The following is a 26,329-nucleotide window of genomic DNA, read 5'->3' on the forward strand; positions in this document are numbered from 1 at the left end:
TATTAGCGCAGAACCATTAGGTTTTACAGCTGCTTCAGAAGATAGTACTTCATGTGGTGGGCAATGGATATGCAGTATCCAGGTGCGTTAGTTCTCTGCAGCACCTAATCTTGTACCAAGAATAAGTAACAAGCAATGGCATAGCCAATAGGTCTCGTCTTTGGGACATTATAAGTGTTAAGTTATCCAGCACAATATCCTTGGTGCAACAACATCAACTGTTGCATGGCTAAACACTTATAAGGTCCCAAAGGTGAGACCTATTGGCTTTTCCAATGCCTGTGTTCACTTTCCTGCCGCACATCTGTTAAATATTTAGGGACAGATTTACAACCCCCATGCACCACTTTTGTGTCATTTTTTCATGTTAAAAATTACACAAAGTGGCGCAAGGGGCTTGTAAATCTGCCCATTAATTCTGGATGTTACAGTTAGAATCTAAGGTTGGGGTAACATCCTATGGCGGAGTCTTCCAAGGTATCCTCCACAGTAGACCAAGTTTTCTTCAACCAGTTAAGATTAACTTCAATAGCTATCGATGTATGTCTTTAAATTTATCATAAATTCTAATTTCCAGTTTGATTTGTAAATCAGAAGACAGGAAGGCACATGATAAAATACAGGAAGCTGATCTGCTTGAACAGTATACTGCGAATAGTGAACTTTCCACAGTCATTCCTCATCTTTAACGATTTGTTAAAAACAATATCTATCTATCTATCTATCTATCTATCTATCTATCTATCTATCTATCTATCTATCTATCTATCTATCAATCTATCTATCTAGTCAATATATAAACAGTAACTGGTTTTGTAATTATTTGTGTGTGTTTGTGTAAATAATGATAGTTAAAAAGAACGTAATATGGGGGTTGGATAGTTTACATGACATGAATATACATGTAATTATTATTACAGGTCGTTTTTCTTTACTACCAGATGGGAGACCCAGCCCACTTAAAGATACGGATTTCGTGCAGCTAGTGGGGAGCAGTTACGTGTCTCTATCATTTCTGGGCCTGTGAACTAAGAGAGAAAGAAAAGAAGGGCGTAGGTCAGAGGTGACAGAGGCAGCACAATTGTGACCAGAGAAAATTGAAAGGGGTGGACAGCAAATATAACAGGACATAAAGACAAATGCGGGAGGGAAGGAGAGATTTAGGGGCATATTTATAAGGGGATATTGCCACCAGAACATCACTTTTACCGAAGTTCTGGTGGTGACATCCCATTCTCCTTATTTATAAAGCGGTTTTAAGCCACTTAAAGTGGATTAATGCCACTTTGTAAATAAGGCCTTTCTCATGCTTCACTTGGCGTGAAAGGGGCATTGCAGTGGGCGTTCTGCTGCAACACTCCTTGCTTTTTGATGCTGTCCCATATTTACAAGGCTGGGGCAGCACAAAAATCTAAGACCAGGGATTACCTGGTCTTAGACTGGCAATACGAGGATAAATTATTCATCTCTCCTCGTTATTTGTTCTTTCTATGTGTGCTGCAAAATGCAGCACACATAGAAAGAGCAAATCACCTTTCAAGATTGTTTATGTACAGGAAGGCATCCCTTCCTGTACATAAATAATCACCCATGAAGCGCAGGCACCCTTGCATCATGGTGCAAGGGTGCTTGCGCTGGCACTAGGCCGCTTTATTATTGCCAGCGGAAATACTGGGGTCTGACGTATTTTTGTAAATACAGCACGTCCTTGCTTTAAAAAAATGTCAGAGTGCGGCATTACCAATTTTGGCGTATCACAGTGCTCCAACATTTTGTTGTAAATATCTCCCTTAGAGTTAAAAAAATGATAGAAAGAATTAGTGCTAGAAAGTATCAGAAATAGGTGAAACAAGGAGAAAAGAGATGGAAGGAGACACATAAAGAGACAAAAAGGGAGACTTCAGGAGGAAAGAGAAAGCGAGAGGGGAAAGAGAAAGTTTACCTAGACAGAGACGCGTTAAAGTTGTAGCTCAGAGACAGGTGAGTAAGAGATAGATGACAGAAAGACAGGCCAGGGGAATAACATCGGGGTCTGCATCCCTATGTTGCATGGTGGACCTAGGCGTCATGGTCTGGTGGAATCCCCCCTGTTACCTTGACCCTGAAAGTTTGTCAGGGTGTTAGGTGGTCATCTCTAGGTATTTTACAAGAGGCCCCCTCTATGCATTATGGCCCTGGTCACGTGTAAACTTTGGGCACCCCCTAAATGCATGACCAGCCCTGCTATCCCTTTCTGCACTCTCGTTCATTTTGAAAGAAGCTTTGGCCCTTAGGGAAAATCTCGATTTCGATGCAAACTCTGGTTTGCAACCAAATCGGGATCTTAGTATGGCATCGAAGCGCGCACTGAACAACATTTTGACTGCACGTTTTCTGCCAAGTGACAGCTTCTGCAAATCATGAAGGAAAAGAGCACCCATTTCAGGTTTGTGAATTCCAGATGGTGTAAAATGCGTAATAAGCGCATTATGTCTCCTTTTCTGCAGCTCGAAACTTGAAATAGCGCAGTAATTGAGCACTCACTAATTACTGCGCTCTGTGGTGTTGGAAATTATGGTTGCACAATTACCACATCAAATTTATGGCTGAGTCGTGCTGATAGCTTGATAAGCTACTTCCTTGCTTACTGTGTTTGCGCCCTGCTGTTCATAGACACCAACAATAACATAACCTTATGTATGCAAAGAAATATTTCCAAATAATACTCTGCTCCTTTGCATTTCGTTTCTGCTCTGTTCCTTGACACAGTTTCTATCAGATACGGTTTTTGTTCATAGCTGAAAAAACATGTAGGCTCCCTAACTGTCTTGTCAGATCATGTTTAGAAAGCAATCTGTCTCACAGGGTTCCCTGAAGAAAAGGTGATTGATTTCAGGCTTCTAAAAACAACCCAGACAAAACACAGTGCAGTGGCAAAGGTTGTAGGGTATGTAGGTGTTTTATGCAATAATGCAAACCGCAAGTATTGGCATCTCTTGCAATCCCAGCACAAAGTCTCGGGGGAGTACACTCACTCACTTTAGTATTGAAGAGCAACTCTATTTATCATTATATAATTTAGCATTACACTTTATACTCGCTGTTTCTAAATATGGTGTAGTGGATACAACAATTCAAGCAGACAATGAATGTACAGGTACTGTTAAAAATAGAGTCTCTTGTTGGCGGAGGTTCACACCCTGTCAAGTGGGGAACACGACCCTTGTCAGGGTAAGTCAGATACACAGCCTAAATTAACATGTGCTCACCCTCTCTTAGCTTGGCACTGAGCAGTCAGGCTTAACTTTTTTTTTATTTATAAATGGTCTTTATTGATTTTCAACAAGTTATACAAATAATATATGTATGACGATAATCATATTCAAGCATTACAATGACAGTTGCGCAAGTAGCAAATGTGGGATGTCAAAGATATCTAGTACAGTAAAGATTAACACTTTTTTAGCATTGGCCAGCTTACAATTTTTCAGTGGGATTTATTTACAGTCAAGTACATAGGACAATAAACTCTTTTTTTGTTGTTCCACAAGCCAATCAAACCATTAACTGTATACAAATAAAGAGAAGAAAGAAAAAACATAGGGTCAGTCTCGTCTAAATGGTCCGGACATGATCACAGTTGTTGGTAGCGTGGGTCTTGTGGCTTTGTGTCTGGCTGGGTGAGCATGAAATCTCCCATGGTGGAGGGGGGAAGCGGAGGCAACAGCGCAACTGCGGGTCCACGCCGGGGGCCCGGAAGGGCCCCGCTGCCAGGGACCAAGCAAGCGCAGTGGCCATGCATGTGTGAGGATAGAATTCTTCTGGGCCAATTAAAAGGGCTATGAGTTAGATCTAGGTAGAATGTGTTGCGGCTATCTTGGTCCCTACAATCGTTAAGTAATCTTGCCACTCACTGGGGTTAAGACGCAGAGGTGCAGATGCTCATGCTGCATTGGCCAACTGATTTAAGTGTTTTGACACCAGTGCCCTGCGGAGGTCAAGCGGCCATGATTGTATCTTGGGACATAGCTGTGCTTTCCATGACATAGCTATTTTGCGTTTGGCGAGGCCCAGGGCCAGATCCAGAAATGTATTAAGACCTTTGTGGGAGGCAACGCGTTTTGTGATTCCCAGCAGGAAATGAGTGGGTTGAGCCACCACCCTAACGTCTGCTGCCTCTGTGAGTATGGAAGCAATTTCATTCGAGTATGACGTGTCTACCTCGTCCGTGTGTCAATGGTGTCTGTATGAGATGTGACGTGGGGGGTTCAGTGCGGTCATTATCTCATGTCTGGTGAAATTGGCTTGTGAGTAATGCATGTAGCATGAACGATCCCTGTGGTACCTCATAGTTTTTTACTAGGTCTTCGAACGTTTGTGGCTGCGAGTCCACATACATATCGCCTCATGTGTCTAGACCTCTTGTCTTCCAGGCCCCCAGTTCCGTGCAGCAGTGACAAGCAAACGTGCCCAGTAGGACCTCTAATGGCAGACTAGGAGCATATGGTTTGGCCTGGTCTTTTGGCAACACATACCTATTGCAATTACCCTCTGGCCATCACCATTAGGATATTACCACGTTGCTTCTACAACAAGTTATTAGTGCCTGATAGCCACTCTAGTATTGCTGATTGTTCCCAGGATAAGGCCTCTGTCACTATTTTGGTGGTATTGCTCTTGGCCAACCACCTCATCAGCCATTTCAGCTGTGCTGTAATACAGTAGTGTTTGTAGTTTGGTGCGCCCAGGCCGCCGTCCGACAATGGTAGGTATAGTTTTTGAAGAGCTACTCTGGCCCCGGAATTCCCTCATATCAGGGAGACTATAAACAACTCCAGATCTTTGAACAGCCTCTGTGGTTGGCGATAGGGGAGTGTGGAAAAAAATACATAAGGCGAGGAAGTGCTAGCATCTTAGAGATGGCCACTCGTTCCATGAGGGACAAGGGGAGACGCAGTCAGAATAAAAGCTCTGTGCAGGCCAGGTAATAGCACGCCCTAAGTTACTATCTATCGTATCTATGCTTGAATGCTAGACTTGAACCCCCAGATATTTAAAAGTGTCAAACGCCCACTCTAATGGCGTGTGTGGTGCATTTTGCCTTTTGTCTGGGGACATTGGTTTCATTGGGAACACTACAGATGTAGACCAATTAACTCGTAATCCAGAGACCAGTGCATGTTTATTCAGTAGGTCCATTAGCTCCCGCAGCACTTCCATCTGACCACATAGGTTAGATCAGTGCATCATCCGCATACAGAGACACTATGTGCCACCGGCACTCTACAAATATGCCCCATTCCATCACACATTGGCACAACCTACATGCCAGTGGTTCCATGGCTAGGGCAAAGAGGATTGGTGGCAAAGGGCATTGCTGCTTTGTGCCTCCTTCTATCATAAAGAGTGGGGAAAAAGTGTGGCCCACCTTTACTTTGGCCTGCGGCTTTGTGTATAGCAGCCGTATCCACTTCAAGAAGTTGGGGCTGATGCCAAATCAAGATAATACTGCTAACAAGTAGCACCAGCTCAACGTGTCTCCGGTTCTCCCTTTGCCCATTCTAACAGTGCAAAGAGCTGGCCTAAGTTTAGGCCAGTGTTCCTCCCCGGTATGAAACCGTTCCGGTCCTCATGGACCAGGACGGAAATGGCCTCAACCAGTCTATTGGCCAATGATTTCCCTAGAATTTTAGAGTTGACATTCAACATCGATAATGGGCGGTATGAGGCCAGCTGAAGGAGGTATCTGCCTGGTTTAGGCAGCACTACCAAGTGTCGCCTCTCGTAAAGTAAGCAGGGGTTCTCCCTTTTTGAATGCTTCTGTATACATGGTGGCCAATCGGGGGGGTTAGTTGTTTGGAGTATGAAGTGTAAAACTCCGATGGCCAGCCGTCCCTGCCCGGAGTTTTGCCTGTTGCTAGTTGCCCAATGACCTCAGAAATCTCGTCCACGGTGATGGGGTCTTCAAGTGAGTCATATTGGTGTTGCGTTATCTGCGAAAGGTGAGCTTTAGACAGGAACCTCTGTATAGAGGTGGGTTCGTCAGTGTCCAGGGCCGCATATAATGAGGTGTAGTACTCATAGAAGGAGCTACTTATCGTTTCCTGGGTGTTAACAGTGGTCCCCATAGGTGTGCGTATTGCTGTAATGGGAGGTTGGGTAGTGTCAGTCTTTAGGAGCCACGCTAGCATCTTACCTGCTTTGTCCCCCTCTGTGTGTCGACGTGCTTGGTATGTTTTGCAGTCCAATGCACAGAGATCGTCTAGTGCCTCTTTATATACTAGTCGAGCCTGGGCTAGCAGGGGACCAATCTGGGTATGAGCAGTTCACACCTCTGTATTTCTAGCTAATGAGTTTGGACCGCATCTGTTAGTGATTTATGGGAGCCATACGTGGTCTTAATGGCGTGTCCCTGGAGGATAGACTTAAAGGCATCCCATTCCACCCCCACAGATGAGGCCGTGCCCAAATTGGTTTGAAAATATGAATCGATGGACTATGACAGGGTGGTGCAATATGATGAATCAGTGAGCACTGCAAGCGGGAGTTGCCAGGTCAATATCCCGGGTTGCTATGTCCCCCACGACAGGGGTAACTGCAATGGATTGTGATCTCAAATTGTACGTGCTGAGTATTCTGCCCGTAATATGCTGTGCAGGGCATTATCTGAGCAATATATGTTATTTATGCTTGTGTAGAGGTCGTGAATTACAGAGTAATGTGAGTAAGTGAGCAGCGTGGGAAGTTTGCTGCTCTATGCATAATGTACCTGCATATTAGCTATCCAGTATCCCATGTGCTGTGCTAATTTGATGTATTAAGCCCCCAGGAGGGGAGGGCTACAGCGGTCCAAGCCGAGATCCTGTACCCCATTGAAGTCCCTGACCCAGTACGCAGGTGCCGTGGGGAATGCAGGAATGTGGCTTGGCCGGAGTTTGGGGCATAGAGGGAAATCAGTGCCAGTGGAGATCCTTTCAAGAGGCCTTCCAGGGTTACATAACGACCTTGTGTGTTGACTCTATAGTGCGATACCCATGATGGTATCTCAGGTGCCACCCATATATGTGCCCCTGGCATAACCTGAATGTGTGTGCTGAGGGACGCAAGAGTTTGTGGGGTTAGATGTGTTTCTTATAACAATGCAAACAAGATTTTGTGGCTGCGTAGGTACTGATATACCTTGTGGCATTTAGTACCCCCTGATAAGTTACATACATTTCAGGATAATAAAGTGTAATTCCCGTCAACCATCTACTTGGCAATAATAAATAAACATAGAATCACAACCAGGCTCCCTGCCCCGCCACAACCCAGCCCCCAACCCCCAAAGCCCCAACCCCACATTAAAAAGCACATAATCAGCCCACAGCATCCGCACCCTGTGGATAAATAGAGAGATCAACATTAACAATAAAATTCCCCAACGTCCCACCCCAGGCCGGCTTGCTAACGGGCATTGGCCATCTGCACTGAAATGTAATTTATTAGAACAAAAAATAACATTGACCTAAATTATAAAATAACATACCAAAGAGTCCACTTATAGAAGCCTACTTATAAGGAGACAGAGGGACTAAAAAAGAGAATAATGAATCAGAAATAATAATAACAAGAAGAAGGGAAATAGAGGGAAAAGAAGCAAAGAGTAACAAAGATGCTATATCAGCCACTTATCACTCTCCAGGGGGGTGCAGCAGGTCTGAACAGTACTGCCGGTTGGCCGCCTTACATTGTTCGGTCTGGCAGCGTTCTTGCTTGCAATGTGCGGTTTTTGGTGCATGTTCACAGGCATGTTTCTAATTATTCAGCCTAGTGCCTCTGTAGTCTGTGAAGTGAGGGCCGGGCAGCCCCCAAATAATGCCTTGTGTTGTGAGGCAGTAATGGATAATGTTTGGTCCATTGCCGTGTCCGAGTCCAATCTTTGGGAGGATATGGGGCTGCCAATATGTTCAGCTGATTTTATGGCTTGTGCACGTTCCTGAGCCAGCTGTGCTTTTGTTGGTTGACGCAGTCTGCCTCTACCACGGCCCCTGTGGGGTTCCGCCAGTTTCCAAGCTTGGTGAGAGTCCGATGTCATTGTGGGCAGTGTGTGCGCTATTCCTTGTTGATCTATCCAAGTCCAGTCCTCCTCGGGGGTGGTGCAAAAGACAGTTTTATCTTTATGACGAATGCGTAGCCCGGCTGGGTATTGTAATGAGTACTGGATTTCTTGATCTCTCAGGCACTTCTTGACCTCCAAGTAAGAAGACCTATGTCTTTGTACCGACAGGGTGTAGTTTGGATATATATGAATGGTGGGGTTATCGACTTGCCATGGGCCCCAAGCTCGAGTTACTTTCAAAACATGGTCTCTATCACAATAATTGAATAGCCTCACTACCACTGGTCTGGGAGCGTTGCCCGGTCATGGGTCCCCCCGGCACCCTGTGGGCTCTCTCAATTGAGAAGAATTTTGAGATCTTGCCTTGAAGGATTTCCTTGGAGAACCAGTCCTCCAGGTAGAGCTCCATATTATGGCCTTCCTCTCGCTCAGGGAGACCACTATTTGCATGTTGTTCCTGCATGAGCATCCTTCCTGGTCCTCCACGCAGGCCCTCAGGTAGTCTACTTCTTGTTGAAGGGATTGCAGCTGAACTGTTGCTGCATTCACTGTAGGGCGCATTGACGCCAAGGTGGACTCTAATTCCTCCACCCTGTCCTTTAGTTTCTTGTGGTTTTCCCTCAGGAACCCTATTTCCACACCTAACAAGTCTATTTTTGGAGCTAGGGTAGTCTTGATGTCTAATATCGCTGCTATCAGCTCAATTAACCAATGTGATTGGCCGTTGTGATCTCCAGGAGTTGAGGGCCTAGTGAGCTCTGTGCCCTTCAAGCCAGGAACCACAGATTCTGTGTCTGGTGGCTGCGGTAGGGACTTATCTGATCTGGGCTTGCCCACCTTGGTGATATCTGTGTTCGGACTGTTTGTTCACTGTGGCCTTCAGGATGAAGGTTAATATTGAGGGCTGCAGTTGCTTGGTGTATTGTGGTGGCTCACCAAAGCTCAGGTGGGGAGATGTGGTGGTGACAAGCAGCATGCGCTACTTGGACAGAGAGGCCCCCAGGGTCATCCAGCAATTCTCACAGGTTTTCCGGGAACTCTTGAGTAGTGCACCACTGGGATCGGCGATACCTGGTGCCCCCGATAGGTAGTGCTCAGGATGTGCGCCTGGGTTGTTGTGTTATTCAGTCCACAATCCACACGGAGCCCAGGCACAGCACAATATTGTCTTTATGTGAGTAGGCGCCAGTGCAGGAGCAGTTCAGCTCACCTGTTTCAAAGTATGGTGTGCATACAAGTTCGTCGTGGGCCTTGCGGCAATGGAGCTCAGAAGCTCCCTGTGCAGGATCGTTGTGGCCTCACCGGGACCCTAGTGCACCCTGCAGTACTCTTCTCCGAGGAGATGCTTTGGTGTCTTATTCACCATGAGTGCGTGTGCCCCCTCATAGGCCGCGTGCCCTAGTGCTTCGCCAACGTTCCTGTGGTGCTGTAGCGCTCCTTTCCGTTATGTCACGCCTCAGGTGGTGTCTTGTGGGCCAGGGATTCGGGGCTCTACTGGTTGATCCAATGGGCCCTGCGCCCCCACCGCTGCCTCAATGCACCTTGTGGTGCACTCCGCCATCCGGGTGCACTGATGTCACGTTAACCAAGGGATAGTGCGCCCTCTTAAAGGCCGCGCGGACCAGTACGTTGTCGATGTCCTCGCCATTTCTTCGCGTCTCAGCAAGAGATGTGTTTGCAGCAGATTCGGGGACCTCTGGTGAATCCAGCATAGTCCCAAGGGTTCTCCTACACTCTCGGCGCCACCGGTTAGTGTCCGGCTCAACAAATGTGGAGCGACGGCAGCGCACGTCAGGTTTTTGAATGCTCGGGCTGGATCTCGGCGCTCAGATCTGCGCCGCGGGGCCATTCGCCGTTTGGGCTCCTTGTGACCCTATTGTTCTTTGTTTCACGCCAGCAATCAATGTATCTGCTTCTAGGATGCTTCCGTCATGTGAAGCGTCATTTATTCCCAGCCAGAGCAAGGTATAGACAGGATTTTTTCGGCGGGCCCAGAGCAGAGCTCAATTCAGCACGTATGTGCTCATCACCATCTTGGCCACGCCCCAGTCAGGCTTAACTTAAAAAGTAAAGTATTTCTGCAACACAAACTCCACACAGGTTTAGAAAAATAGAGAATATGTATTCAGTAAAACAAGACCAGAATCCAATATGTAGAAGTCGAGATATGATTTTTTAAAGATTAAATGTGAAAATAGTGTTTAGAAGTCACCAGCAGTCAAAAGGTTACTTGAGATTGCGAGGGGCGCATGCAAATTAAAAGTTCAGGCCAACCACAATGGAGCTCCAAACGTGTTTTAAGGAATTCCCAATGCTAGCCTGTGAAAGGAGTAGCCCTCAAAGTAGTGAAAACAAATGTAGCTGTTTGTCATTACCAGAACATGTAAAACATAAAAGTGCATGTTCTACCTTTTAGTTACACAGCACCCTGCCCTTAGGGTCACTTTGGCAAGGATGACATTTGGAGGTAGTCAGGGATCGCAACTGTGACCTCTACCAGGGCAGGACTGGCTACCGGGCAGTTTGGAATGCTGCTGAGCTGGGGGCTGATTTTGTTCATGGAGACCTGCGTGTGCAAAACGAAATGAGTTTTGCTTTAGTTATTTTGAAGCACACGCAGGTCTCCATGAACGAAATCAGCCCCCACTGCAGTGATCTTAGCCCCCAGCTCGGCAGCATTCCAAACTGCCCGGTAATCAGTCCCGCCGTGACCTCTAGCTTTCTCCCTGCTACTCCTGGCACTTCCTTTGCAAAATGTTTTGCCTCCTCTGAGATCAAGGGTCACAAAGGAAGTGCCAGGAGTAGTAGGGAGCAAGCTAGAGGTCATAGCTGTGACCCCTGACTGCCTCCAAATGACATCCATGCTACCTTAGGGGTGACATGTGTAATAAAAGAGGGGTTACTGGCTTGGCACATGGTTTTAAATGCCACGCCGAAGTGGTAGCAATCTGCACACACAGGCCCTGCAATGGCAGTCCTGAGACATGTTTAAAAGGCTACTCGTGTGGGTCGCTCAGCCAGTGCTGCAGGCCCACTAGTAGCATTTAGATTACAGGTCCTGGGTATATGGCACACCACTATACAAGGGACTTAAAGGTAAACTAAATATGCCAATGAAGTGCCCCCAGTGTTACCATATTTAGGGGAGAGGCAGATGTACCTTAGCATTGGTGAGCAGTGGTAAAGTGCTCAGAGTTCTAAGGCCAACAAAAAGATACAGCAAAAACTGGAGGGAAGCAGGCAAATATTTGGAGGAACACCATGCTAATAATTAGAGGTCTCACAGGCACCTGTTCCCAATTAATATTCCTGGTATGGATTGACTAATTTGCTATTGCTGGTTGTTGAGTGGGAATGTCCACTGCATCTGTGTACCCCATGCTCTGTGTGACTGTCTGCACGTGACTTTGGTATTCTGACTTTCTGTTTGGCTTTGGTGTCATGCCATTCTTGCGTGAGTGCAGAAGTCTGTTACTGTCTCTGGTAATACAGGGTACAACATCTGTTCTGTGATCTGGAGGAGTGCACCAAGGCCGACTTCAAAGTGGCCATACAACTGAGGTGGTGGCAGGATACCATGTTTAGCGAATCAGTAGTACAACCAGACCTTTTTCTGTATGTCAAGGAGAGGCAATTACTGCCTGCTCCTGGGTAAAGAAATGTTGTTTTATTGAGTTTTATACAGCGCAAACATGACCCTTTTGGGTATCAGAGCACTGTGTATCAGGAACACAAAAGGGTACACAGATAGGAGTATACAATTTAGAGAAAACAGCAAAGTCAATATAGAACATAAGTTGGCATTCATAAAGTCTGGAGTCGGGGAGCTCCATTAAATAATGTGTAGGATATCATCATAGAAAAAGGGAACAGTGGATATGTAGAAGGACCAGAGAGTATTGTGGAGGGGCAGGCCATAAATGTTAATGTCTGGGCCAGATACAGAGTGTGACTTCAATCACAAATGCATGCAGCAAACCGTTGCAAATGAAATGTACTTTTCTTTCCTTTCCTATCCAACTTTCCTTTGATTACGTGTGTTAAATCATGATCCATCCAACCTATTTCCTCAATAACACCGTAGGCTAATATGTTACTGAACCAACACTTTACGTTTGGGAATATTAAACCCAACTAGAGAAACATATATCTGGTTTTAACATCTAGAAGTGATTCTGAACCTATAACTTGTGAGACACATATGGGGTTATTGACAAAGGTAAAGTTATATTTGAGTAAATCTGCATGTATATGTTCACTCTTTCACTTGTGAGGAACTTTGCAACTTTTGGCTATTCATCATCTATGAGTATAAATGTATTTGAAAGTGTAGACTTACTTGTCCCCACCCCCTTAAACAGGAGGTAGAGTCAGTAACGTGGTAAAGGGCTGTAAAGTGAATACTAGTAGTGATGTTACAACTATAATTTACATTCCACACACTTGGCAGTGACATCTGCTTTTAAGGCAGAGATCTTCCTATGTTAAACTTTAGGAAAAACATAGTTAAAATATTTTATGGTAAATGTTAATGTCAATTAATTTTATATGTTTATTTTCCATGTAAAACAAAGTAAATAAATGATTAAAGATTTATTGGAAAAAAACATCTAAATTAAAATATGTATATTTATTTATGATGCATTTAAAATTAACAAAAGTTATGTATACAATTAATATAAATAGATGTAGTAACTTTTATTTATTTTTTAATGTATTTTTTTTATTAAAAAAGTATTACAATAAAATAATATTTATAGTGTTTATTGTATGTTTTTACATTTAAATGCATTTCTGTATATATTTTTTTTAAATGTAAATAAATGTATTTATTTAAAAAAAAAATCCTGTGGAATTTTATTTTAAATACATACCTCTATCATTTCTATCAGAGGGTGTTGCAGTACCTGTGAGTGGCAAATGGTGGTGCTGGACTTACTCCATATCTAAGCTACAGTACATTTTAAGCCTGATTAAAATTTGTGTAATTTTATGCTTGCTTGTCACTTGTGAAAAACCTGATATCATGCCATTACAAAAGTTTAAGTAACTATGTGCCATATGGAGCAAAACTTCGGACAAATATCACTTGTGGTAAAGATTTACTGCAAATGCACAGGAAAAACAGAACTTGAGTGGTCGTTTTTTATGGTACTTTTGATTTTTTTATATTTGTGGGCATGAAATGCATCCTTGTGCAAAAAATTACAATAAAATAATATTTATAGTGTATATTGTATGTTTTTACATTTAAATACATTTCTGTACATATTTTTAAAAAATGTAAATAAATGTATTTATTTAAAAAAAATTCCTGTGGGATTTTATTTTAAATACATACCTCTATCATTTCTATCAGAGGGTGTTGCAGTACCTGTGAGTGGCAAATGGTGGTGCTGGACTTACTCCATATCTAAGCTACAGTACATTTTAAGCCTGATTAAAATTCGTGTAATTTTATGCTTGCTTGTGACTTGTGAAAAATCTGATATCATGCCATTACAAAACTTTAAGTAATTATGTGCCATATGGAGCAAAAATTCGGACAAATATCACTCGTGGTAAAAATGTACTGCAAATGCACAGGAAAAGCAGAACATGAGTGGCCGTTTTTAGGTTTTGCCATGGCTGTAGCAACTGCATAGCAGTTGCTCCGCTCAGGGCGAAATCTTATGTCCTACATATGGGGCTTTGGTCCCGTCTCTGTCTTCCATTGGCTAGCTCCATAAATGGAGGCTAGCCATTGGAAGAGATTGGCTGTCAATCACGCTTTCCCCGTGAAAACGTGATTCAGGGGCATTTCCGTGTGTTTTTTTAAGTCCCGCCCTCTCCTCTTCCCATTGGCTGGAATTTTACCTTCCAGCCAATGGGAAGGGGAGAGCACGAAAAACGCGCCCCCGAATCTGCCGGCCGGGACACCCCCGTGACGTCAATCCCCGGGCCGCGCTGTGATTGGCTGCCGGCCCGGGACCTGATTGTTTCTTAAAAGCAGACACGACATCGATTGGAGCGGATTTTCTGCCCCTGTGTTTCAGTGAGCCGTGGGACTCGGTTAGCATGTTTAATAACGTGTTTCTGCGGCGACACAATGCGGTGCCAGGTTCATTCTTGCCTGTTACTCGCTGGTGTTTTCATAGTATTTCTTTTCTCGTTGCCTCATCCAGCCCGGCGGTAATCCACTTTCAAACCGGTGTGACGAGCCAACTCGTCAGCCCTGATTATGCTATCTGGAGCCAAGCCATGTTGACAGTGCCGGATGATACACGCTGCAGCTATCTGTGAACTATTTTGCAGTTTCATGATCACAGATTGTATATGCATCTCTGGGGTATGCGTTTTTTCTCAAGCTTGTTAGGTGTATTGGTCGTACAGAGTAAAGATTGTAGGCATTATTTGAATTTATCAACTGTAAGGTGCTATTTAATTTTTTACAGCAGTAAATTAGAGTGATTTTTGTTTTACAGTTTTATACAGCGTGAACTACGCCAGAAGGGGGTCAGGGCGCTTTACATGAGCACCAGTTTCGTTACAGATGGACACGTTATTTTTAGGCACGGGAGATTAAGCTATTTGCCCAGGATCACAGAATGCTTAAGCCTCCCGCCAGACTCGAACCTGCTTCCCCAGCTTTAAGGCGGCCACGTAGTCGTTAAGCCACACCCTCTGCTTGTGCGATCGACACCAGAACCATATATTGAATTTGTACATTTGTAACAGATCTATTTGAGTAAATAACATTTTGCAAAACAAATGAAAATATTACAGACGGCATTGACCACTGACAGGCTGAAATACCGGTGACAGAGATCACATTATATATGATAGGCCGACAAGTTAACACTAAAGGTGAGTCGACGCCATTTACGGTTAGGAAATTATCTGCGCGGGCAGCGGGCCATGACAAACGTGCAAGGAGTCGGTGAACTTGTGTTCCGTGCACGGTCAGCGGTCATGACAAATGTGCAAGGGGTCGGTGAACTTATGTTCCGTGCACGTCAGCGGTCATGACAAACGTGCAAGGAGTCGGTGAACTTGTGTTCCGTGCGTGCACGGTCAGCGGTCATGACACACGTGCAAGGAGTCGGTGAACTTGTGTTCCGTGCATCGTCAGCGGTTATGAGAAACGTGCAAGGAGTCGGTGAACTTGTGTTTCCTTGGCGCGTGGATTGCTGGCAGCACCAGAGCACGTGCTGTTAGAAGTTGTAAAACGTGCCGCGGGAGCTTGGAGTTGCCGCCACTCACTCACCTACTGTATATAATTATGAAAGCCAAAAAGTTTTTTTTATAATCTCGTATGTGGATTTATGTACATTATTACCTTTAAAGAACTGGACTGGATTTCTTTACTAATTAATGGATTTACAATAAGGAGAGTGAGGGGTTAATTTAATTAGTAATTCATTAAGGACAGCGATTTTTAGCTGCCCTTAAGTGGGGACTGGAAGATTGTTCCTTAAGGTTCGAGCACCTTAAAAATAACTGAAAAAACCTCTTTCTGTGATTTTACCGGATAAATAAGTATGGGACTGAACTTTTGCTACAGGCTAGGAGGGTGACCATGCGACCTGGACTTTCCGGGACACTCCCGATTTTACACCGCAGATTTCAGCAAATGCGGCTGGTCATGGCCCGGCTAAAACAGTGGGAGGCACCTTTTATATGTTCCAAAGCTGGACTAGCAAGCAACTCTTATCAAAAAGCAATTCAATTTACAGGTAAAATATTGGGCTTAGAAATTGCATTTCACTTCCTTAGTGCCTCCTTGTCTGTTTTTTAATCAGCGCTGCCGTTCTGTCACCCTCGACTGATGTAAAATGATAGTCATTCTAATGTTTTTGCAAAATAGCCCTGTTTTTTTTTTTTAAATCTGGTCACCCTACTACAGGCGCCAGTTGTAAACAGTTTTTTGCCACGCACGTGGCATCTTAGAGCTTAAAGTATGTATTAATCTGCAGAACCGCGGTGTTTAATCCCCTCTCCCTTTGTGATACACCGTGTTTACATTCGCAGAGGCTGTTTATGTACCTCGCTTTATCGAGTAGGTATGTAGTGCCTACGCCGCGCGCCAGTCTGAGTTGATGCCATTTGCATTCTGGTACCTGTAGTTAAAAAAAAAAAAATACCGGTAACAAAGCGGAGAAAATCCTGACGAGACCGAGATTTATAACATCGAAAACAAATTGGCTAACTGCTCACACCTGCCTTCTGACTGCTTAAGAATTACATCACTGCTTTTGTTCTTTCATAATTATTTCAATGTCTTGGCGTTTTTGCCTTTCTTTACGGGTCGAAGAGCGTTTTAGAACTCTTGACATTAGAGTAATTCAACTATTTTCCACATTTTAACTGTGCTTTGTGATACGCACACTATCAAACGCTAAAGTTGCTATTTTTGCCCCCCCCACATACACCTCAAATCCAAATGTAATTTTTTTTTGTTAGGTCTCGCATTTGTGAAAGATTAAGCTATTGACATTGTAAATGACAATGCCATTTATTTATCTGTTTTCAAAACCAACACGTACATAAACAATTTGTCATTTGCAATGCCAATAGCTCTAACTTTGTCAAAGGCGAAACCGTTGCATTGTAAATGCTTGTTTGTGGTACTTTTGACTTTTTTTTATATTTGTGGGCATGAAATGCATCCTTGTGCAAAAAATTGATGCAAGGATGCATTTTGCCTTAAAATATAGTGCAAAATGATGGATTTGCATTTCACATAATTACATGTAATTTGCGTGATTTTGTCAAAATTTCACAAAAGCATGCAAAAGCAAATTACACCCCTAGTACATTTGCTATGGTTTTAGATCCTTTTTAGCTGTATTAAATATAGAAGTAAAGTTTGTGAATAGCAATGGACTTACTCTTTTGTTGATGGATGTGTGCCTCGCCCTAAACCCCTCTTTTAACACCTTGTTACTGCTCAAGCCCCTCCAATTCTTTTTTATATATTTTCCTTTTTCCAGCCACTCTCCCTTGTCCCTCCCACAATCACTATTACGTTTGCAGGAACCCCCACGGTCAGGGTGGAGATCGCTATACAAAATAGGTAGGCGAGGCAGAGGTATAAACTTCTGCATGTAGGTTAGTGAATAGAATTTTGTAGTACGTAGTTTGGCCTCACTGTGTTTACCTTGGTCAAAATGATAGGGCTGTGTTTACCTTGGTCAAAATTATAGGGCTGTAGCTCAGGCCATAGAATATTCAAAAATTAATGTGAATCTTCATATATGATTGTTGTATTGACAGTGGCAGTCTGAAAATGGTATCCATCTTTGCGACCTATATGAATGTATTCTCATTTGTCAGTTTAGGGACAAAATTGTGGAATAAATTAAGAAACTACTCATCTATAGCACGCTTAGGTACGTTTTATTGATTAATAGCAGCAGGCCATTATGGTACAAGCAAGACAAATACCTGCAGAATAAATCTTCATGAGCTAACATGTCAAATATATAGTAAGTGATGGCTGAGGGCATTGGACAATTTATTCCAATAAGGTTTATCGCACCGTCATTGGTTTTCTTCTCTTTTTTCTTGTTTTTTTGTACTGCTAAGGTTTGGGATTATAGTTGCATTTAGCATTTGACATGCAGATCCATCCTATCACAGTTGGATTATAATAATGGTGTTTAGCAATGTCTGATTTTATAGAATTTTTATAGAATTGTATTTTCTACCACCGATATAAAAACCTCAATAGACATTTCTGCTCAGCGTTGTCTCAATATCGCTTGTCAACTTTGGTAAACTATGACTTCCCTTTAACGTCAGAGAGCTCTGAATCTCAAAAGAAGTTTTAATAATGGACCACAAAATTAACATAGATCTTATTGCCAGGCCTAACAGTTGGGCAAACAATTTGTTTATTCTCAGAATCCTACACAATGCAAAAAATGCATTCCGTCCCTTACCTCAGCCCCAAGAATAGCAAAAAGTGATGCTGAAATTATACGTCCCGTGGGAGACATCTATTAACACGAAGGTTCACAATATATGAGAAAAGGGTTGAGATTTGGAGTAGACAAGACTGAATATTTAGTATAGCAGGGACACGCCCTTTCAGAATGAGGCATATGTTGGACTTCTTGACACTGAGCTTCAAGCGTGGGCTTCATTAAACAGGCAATTGATATTGGACATATAGGGCCAGATGTATCAAGGTAAATTGCGTTCGCAAACACTGAAATTCGCAGAATTTCAGCGTTTGTGATCGCAATTCAGCTGTGTACAATGCAGGTAAGTAGAAACCCACATGAAAAATAAGGAATCACAAAATTTGCGATCCCTATTCCCTATTTAGAGAATCGCAATTTGCTATTCTGGGAGACATCGCAAATTGCGATTGTGCTGTAAGGAATCGCAAATTACCATCAACTTCAGGTTGGTGGTAAATTGAGATTTCCTGTAAAAATGCAATTTTATGCGTTTTTCAAGATGCCATGTGACGCACATACATGCCCTGTGGGCATGTATGTGTACCCCTTGTGCACACTTGCACATTTCAGGGGTGCAACAGGGTGTCCTATAGGAACCCTTGCAGCCCTGAAATTGCGCACGCTATTCCCATTCATTCCTTTGGGCCTCTTGGCCCAAAGAAATGAATGGGAAGCCATTCCTTATTTGCGTCTCGCAATTTGCGATTCACAAATAAGGAATGCGTAGGAATCGCTAAATATTATCAGAGCCCTACCTACATAGCAGTTTGCGAGTCCTTAATAGTGATTCGCAAAAAATTGCTATTAAGGACTCGCAAACCTGTACTTTGATACATGTGCCCCTTAGTCAGTCGAATACGACCATCATCCTTGCTTTCTCACCTTGCACAGGTCACTTACACACTTTTGTGACCTCCATGCAAAAGGAGAAATGAGAGAGGCCAGGCACGGAAGCAATTCAGCAAAGTGGTGGAGAGGAATTAAGTATTGCCAGGCTCCTTAGTAAGGGTCCCTATAAAAATGATACCTATTTGGCGGTCTACTGGGCACATTGAATCTCTTCACTCACATTTCAAAGGTAGCATGTAGAGGCGTATTATGGTTCATGGTGCCGCTCGTAGGAGCAACGTGTGTGTTTCCAGGCATTGGGACCCAGCGGCCACAGTCGCGTCCAGCAGTTCCCGCCCACAACTGCCTCTTCACTCCTCATGGCCCCCGCTTCGCAGGTGCCACTCGTAGGAGCAATGTGTGTTTCCAGGCATTGGGACCCAGCGGCCACAGTCTCGCCCAGCAGTTCCCGCCCACAGCTGTCTCTTCACTCCTCGCGCCCCCGCTTCGCGGGAGCCGCTCATAGGAGCAACGTGTGTGTCTCCAGGCATTGGGACCCAGCGGCCACAGTCTCGCCCAGCAGTTCCCGCCCACAGCTGCCTCTTCACTCCTCGTGCCCCCGCTTTGCGGGAGCCGCTCGTAGGAGCAACATGTGTGGTTCCAGGCATTGGGACCCAGCGGCCACAGTCTCGCCCAGCAGTTCCCGCCCACAGCTGCCTCTTCACTCCTCGCAGCCCCCGCTACGCGGGACGCACGCGGGCGCGCCGGGCGAAGGCCGGGCAAAGGGGGGGCCCGTCTGAGCCCATCCGAGCACGATCAAGGACGGGACGGGCCCCCCTCTTTAACTCTTCCTGAAAACTATATAGTAAGGTCAGTACACTTCAAATTGATACCCAGGACTGCCTCTTAGTCACCAAAATTCTCTCTGTGATACAAGTAACTGGAGATATTGTTCTGTAACCGACTAAGAAAATGACTGCAGCCAGTGTGGGGAGGGGGAGAATGTCGCTTACTGGAGGAACTATTGTGGGGACACTAGATCAATTTTTAATAAGGGCATCATCAGTGCTGCAACGCAAAATTGAAATAACCGAAAAAAGGCTATCTATGGAGCCGATTTTCGACAAGCGGTCATCATTGGGAAGACTGGCCAAGGTACCCTCTCCTGTGTCCCAACCAATGGCCAAGGTGTTACCAGCAGTGTCTCAAACAATGGCCCACGCATTATCTCCAGCGACTCAAATAACGGCCGATATTATGCCCGTTGGATCCTCTGGCGAGGGTAATCAGCTACCAGACACAGTTGACAGGTCGCTCAGTCTTACAGCGACGGAGGCCACGGCACTAACAGACCCATGCATTCTTCCACAAAACTCAGGAACAAGTAGACTGCCAATTCAGTTGGCATCTAGTACCAAATTGGGGACTACCAACCAGGTGCCTGATGCAGTAGTTAAAAGAAAGCGTGGAGGAACTGCATTAATGAATAAAAAAGTAAAAATGCAGAAATGTGGCAACTTAGAGAGCAACCAAATCGTAGCTGATTCCGATTTACTACAGTCAACTGTAAACGGGCCTTTGACCACCCAGGTCATTGATGATACGATTCCCCTCGAGAGCAGGGGACATTTTTGGGCCAAACTGGAACAAATATTTACAGAGACTTGCCGTCCCATCTACGAAAGACTGAATTCCATTGAACACAGACTTTCTCATCTTGAATCATTGTATACTACAGTACTGGGTGGGGAGGGTATGCGGGTTGTGGACTGTGCTAGTAACGGCCAGGGGCTCCCTAGGCCAACAAATGTAGGTTGTCAGCATGTAACCCCGCTGGCAACAAATGCCACTATGAATTTGCCAGCCCCAATAGTCCCACTGGGCGAACACCCTACCACGCTTACTGTTCCTGTCGTACCTAATGTTCCATCAACAGACATGAATAGGGAGGGAGGGAGGACATTAGGGCTCCAAGTCTTAATCGATTAGCGAATACGGTAAATATGGTAAAGACCTCTGATGTATGTAAGGCTGTGTTACCTCACTTGGATCTCCCTCCTGAGTCTATACCCTATGTGGTGGTTCTAGCCGGGGTCCCAACCTTGCGTCAGGGAAAAATGGAGGCCTATAGTGATCTTAAAAACAAATGTTTCCACTGGCTAAACTATAATAGGCCTCTCCCTAACCAGGGATCTAGTGAAATTCTTTTTGCTAGACGTGTAGACTGGGTAGGGTCCCGGGCGAAAAACATACAGGGTGATTGCATTGTAATCAATTTCAGGAACAACTGGGCTGTTAAGCATATTTGTGATTGGGAGGCAGGCAGCCCAGAAACGCAAATAAAATCCCTTCCCCTAACCTTTTTACCCAGTTGCCTCTAGTAACCTTTACTTTGAATCTAATAGGAAAAGACCGGTTTGGGGGGATAAGGAAAATCGGGGTGGCTATTTCTTTCCTGGCAACGCAAATTGGAATGGGCCTCAAAATTGTTCCTCGGCACTTGATATGTTCTATCACAATAACAGATTTAGTGTCTTGGATTTAGTAGACTGATGGTTGAGGTGTAGATTGCCCCCATCCACCAAAGCTGACAACAAGTGCCTTTTAGAACTCAGGGCTGGATTTGTAGAGATGAAGTGTAACATTCTTCAGTATGGTTTTATGGGGGGAGAGGGCACACTCGTGGCAACAAGGGGTACTAACAGGGGGAGTTCTTCCAGCAGGGGCAGTGGTCCCCCACCAATACCAACAAAGGGAATGGGAAGGAGTCCTGGAAAGGGAAGGGATGGAGGCAGAGCACCTAGGAAGAGTGGGGCTATTTGTGAGATGGGGGGGCATATACACAATAGGTCGACCCACTACCAGGGTTAACTAGCTATAGTACTAACAGGAGGGCTATGGTAGGGAAGGCAAACGGCAACATTAACATTCTTTCTTGGAATGTGGCAGGGATAAAAAACAAACTAACATGCCCAGACTGGGGTCTGTGTTTAGACAAACATGACATTTGCCTCATGCAGGAGATATGGGCTTTGGAAAATAATCAGCGGAGTGGTTTTGCAACTTTTAATATACTAGCCACGACGAGGGGTAGGGGTAGACCATCAAGTGGGTTAAGCATCTGGGTGGGTACGCACCTGGGAGCTAAAGCAGAACAGCTGCCAACAAACTCACCTGACATACAATGTGTTCTATTAACCCTTCCAGTAAAAAAACACATAGCCCTAATCAATATCTACTCCAGGCCAACCCAGATTGGGCAAGAGTCTAGTGTTATTGAACAATTGAAAAAATTTACACTGACTCTAGACCCTGAGTATATCGGAATAATAGGGGGTGATTTCAATTGTCAGTTTGAACCCCTTAGTAATATGGGTTTAGATGATCCAGATGCTGAGAACCAGTACTGGAACATTCCGGAACCTCTGATCCCTCCGGTTAAAGCATGGACGCCGTTGGTCTTACAAATTATTTCATTCCCTCTCTCCCTATCCCTGAGGTCTTGTAATGGTAGATTAAAATCGGATAGACCTGGCCTATCGACATTTAATAGAGAAGGGCAAACATCGACCATTGATTATATTATGATTGAATCTAGATCTTGGGATAGGGTTTCGGATTTTCGGATCCAACCGCGGAAAGATAGTGACCACAACGCTCTGGTAATGATAATTAAGCCAGGGAGTTGGGGCCTGTCAAACTTCCACATAAAGCACAACCCTGTTCAACAACCTCTCCTGTTACATAACAACAGACGGAGAGTAAAATGGCCCCATATCTTGGGTTCTCCAAATAAGTTAGCACACATATATCAGCAGGTTGTGCCCTACCTTAGTGAAATGGCTGGGGCTGGGACACTGGGTTATCAAGGTGGGTGGGATACGAGGCCTGTCGAAACTCATAACCAACTGACCTCTAAAATGCTTTTTAGGTGTTTTATGCGGAAGGGAGCACCAAGGAAAAGCCGATTCCGATCCACCCATGGTACAATGCCAATTGTCGTAAAAAGAAAAGAGATTTAATCGAAGCTATTAAGGCTAAGGATAAGCCAAGGATTAAGGAACTCCGGTTGCAGTACAAGCAGGTGATTGAACGGGAAAGAAAGACCTGGGAGGTTCATAAATGGGAAGACCTGAGAATAGCTCTACAGTATAAGTACTTGAAATCCTTCTGGGCAATAGTTAGTAACGGTGGCAGGGAGGATAGAACTGCAGTTACCCCTAATATAGCTCCAGCAGTATGGGAAGCCCACTTCGTAACCCTGTATGCATGCTCGGGCAATGACGATTTAGCTCCCACAACCCTGTGCCCCATCCATGAGTATCAATTGGGGGGGTGCAGGAGACTTCCATCAGTGAAGTGGAATCTGCTATCGCCAAGCTACTACCCAATAAAGCGCCCGGGCTTGACAAATTTCCAGGGGACCTATTTCGGTCAGAACCGAAAATATGGGCTCCCTATCTTTGTGTCCTGTTTAATTCCATCCTAATGGGGATGGACCCGCCAGATACCTGGCGTGGTGCAGATATAGTTCCCATCCACAAAAAAGGCTGCCCACTGTTACCTTCAAACTATAGGCCTATCAGCCTGATAGATGTAGCTTAGAAGTTGATGGACCGAATAATCCTGGAAAGAATCCAGACCTGGGAAGAGGAAAATGGGATATTCCGACTTCAGGTCCTTTATTGGAGAACAGTGAGTGTGGAGGGTGGCAGCCTCTACCTCATATTCGTGGACCTGAGGTCAGCATTTGATCTGGTCCCTAGGGACAAATTGTGGAGAGTTCTTTGGGATCTCTGTATCCCACCATACCTCCTGGATGTGTTAAGAAAGCTCCATGCAGAAACTTTTGCCCAGGTGAGATGCGGGAAACATGGAGAATTGTCAGCCCGCTTTCCGGTACAAAAGGCGGTGCGCTAGGGGTGCGTGCTGGCTCCCACCCTCTTTATTCTATTTATTACCGGGCTCATAGATTATCTATTAGGTGTAAAGGATATCAATGCCCCAAGATTAGCTTCAAGCAGGGTACCCACATTGATGTTCGCGGACGACACCTTATTGTTGTCCAGGACATCAATGGGCATCCAACGTACCCTGGATGGCTTTGCAGATTTCTGTGCGTTAAGAGGCCTGGAGATACATTTATCTAAAACTAAATTTATGATTTTTAACCCTCCAAGGCAGGCGCGCCCAAACCCAGTATTGAACGGCACACCCCTAGAGAGAGTAAAGACCTTTGAATATCTAGGTAACATTCTCGAGGAACACTTGGGAGGGGATGCCCAAGTAGCTAAGTCTAATTTAAAGCTGACTCAAACGGTGGGTGGGCTATCAAAAATGCATAGAGTATCGGTCTATAAGCCTGCCGCTCCAGTCATAGAAATTTACAAAGTACAAGTGAGAGCGGATTTGGTATACCAGTATAGGTATCATAACCTACTGGCTCTCCATGTCAGTTCCTCAGCAGGTAGACTGACTTCCCAGTTCCTTCAAATAAAAGAGGAGTATAAACCTCCTTGACCTGATTTATCCAGCACCGGCAAGGAAGTTGTACATGCAATTTAGAATGGGTAGTCTGCCGCTTAGGTCATTTACTAGCAAATGGGACCTGAACAAAAACACTGAGTGCCCAGCGTGCAGACACCATCTTGAAAATTAAATTCACGTCCTCTTTTCTGTCCTGAATACCACTCGTGCGCAATCACTGGGTGAAACCAATCTGCAGGAATCTGCGTTTTAGAGAATGTGAAAATGCTTTTAAAGTATTAAAATACGACACGCACCCTCCTATCGTTTTTACTGTCTCCCGTTTTTGAAACGGAATGTGGCTAAAACGCAGAAATCTTTTAATGAAATAAATTGTGATCCATATATCTTATGAATTTAATGTACTCTTCTGATAACTGTAGAGAATGATTTAATGTGATTTTTAGATGTGATGGTTTTATATTTGTAAATAGGTGTGTATATATATATGATTATGCTTGTTAGTGATATGTTCTATGTTATTTATTATTGAAATGTATTGCTCTATGTATTTTATCATGCACTTTTATGGTCCACTGTGACCAAAATAAAGTTATCAAAGAAGAATGGTTCATGATTTCCCTGGTTGCCCTCAACTCTTAATTTTTTCACAGGATGTGCTCTGTTAAAAGTTCAGATATTCCATATTTACCTCTCAATTCACGTAACCTAATGCGCACTTGCAAAGCATCTTTTCCCTTTAGAAAATTTGCAGGGAATCACAGATGCTTTTTAATACCTGACTCAGTGGTACTAATTTTAGCAACTTCAGAAGCAGGGGCATAGATAGGTCAGTAAGACTTGGGGGAGCGAGCTTCGCTTACTGACAATCACACTAACATATCATGTTAATCATTATATGAAAGCAGAACATGAGGGGGGGCTGAGGGTCCAGTGGAAAGGAAAAGGAGTGCGAATTGTGATGGGTATTAAAATACAATATTTTGGAAAATAACCATGTTTTAAGACCTTCAAAAAAGATACAGGTGTATGTTTTGGTCCTAGTGAGAATTTAAAAATCCCATGTGAAACCTGACAAATACCTTACTATATCGGCTGAATACCCCTATACCTAGCTGTTTATTTAATAACACATTTATTAGGGGGGTGTAACACCCCAAACACCACCATCCCTTGAAGCTATGCCCCTGTTTCGAAGGATGAAAAGCTGAGAGGACCAGCCAGGATTTGAACCTGTGATCGAGGGGTCAAACACAGATCCCTGCCGTCAGGGCACAAGTCCTAAATAAAGATGTGGGGGGACGATCAAATACAGGAAGTGGCGTCACGAAAGGTAAACAACATAGACTTCTATCAATGGAAAAGAAAATACTCAAAGGGAAGGCTGCAATTCCCCTCCTAAGGGAAACCAAGTTGTTCCTATAAAGACGAGAAGTGCGCTTCATTGGCAAACTCTGTAAAGCGTTGCTAACGCAACGCTGGGTCAAAGTAGTGTTAATTAAGGGGTTGGGGGATGTTGGAAATGGTTCTAAAGGAAATTAGAAACGGAGTGAACGTATGCACAAAGTACGTCAAGGTTGGGAGATCGACGGGGCGGCCGGTCCGGTAAGTAACGCCATCATTGTCCACTCCAGCTTTTGGGCAGGGGGGACGGCGTCCACCCGGTAAAATAAGTTAAAATAAGTGGGGGGACGCCGTTCACCCGCGTGGTACCCCGACTCGAGCCCTGCGTGCCGTGGAAGTATTACTCACACTGAGGCACCAGATGCTGCACGTTTGATATACATAAATTAATATGATGATGTATTAGAATATATTTTCAATGCAACATTTTTACCCTACCTGTTTCTTCTGCATGCATGTATTGAGTGAGTGATTGATGTCCTGCGCATGCGCACAATGTTTTTTTTTTTATACTGAGTGTTCAGCATTGGTGATGAATTCGTTTGTAATGGCTCGTATGTTTGAATGTGATCGTAGAATTGAT

At 44.3% G+C, this 26,329-nt stretch overlaps 1 protein-coding gene across 2 annotated transcripts in view; it reads right to left on the reverse strand.

Moving 5' to 3' along the window:
* The window catches only part of KCTD8 (potassium channel tetramerization domain containing 8), a 721,836-nt gene that overhangs the window by 145,587 nt on the left and 549,920 nt on the right, over positions 1-26,329 (reverse strand). The gene's annotated exons all lie outside the window — the stretch shown is intronic.

Source organism: Lissotriton helveticus, chromosome 2_2 (assembly GCF_964261635.1).
Source record: "Lissotriton helveticus chromosome 2_2, aLisHel1.1, whole genome shotgun sequence".
NCBI lineage: Eukaryota > Metazoa > Chordata > Amphibia > Caudata > Salamandridae > Lissotriton > Lissotriton helveticus.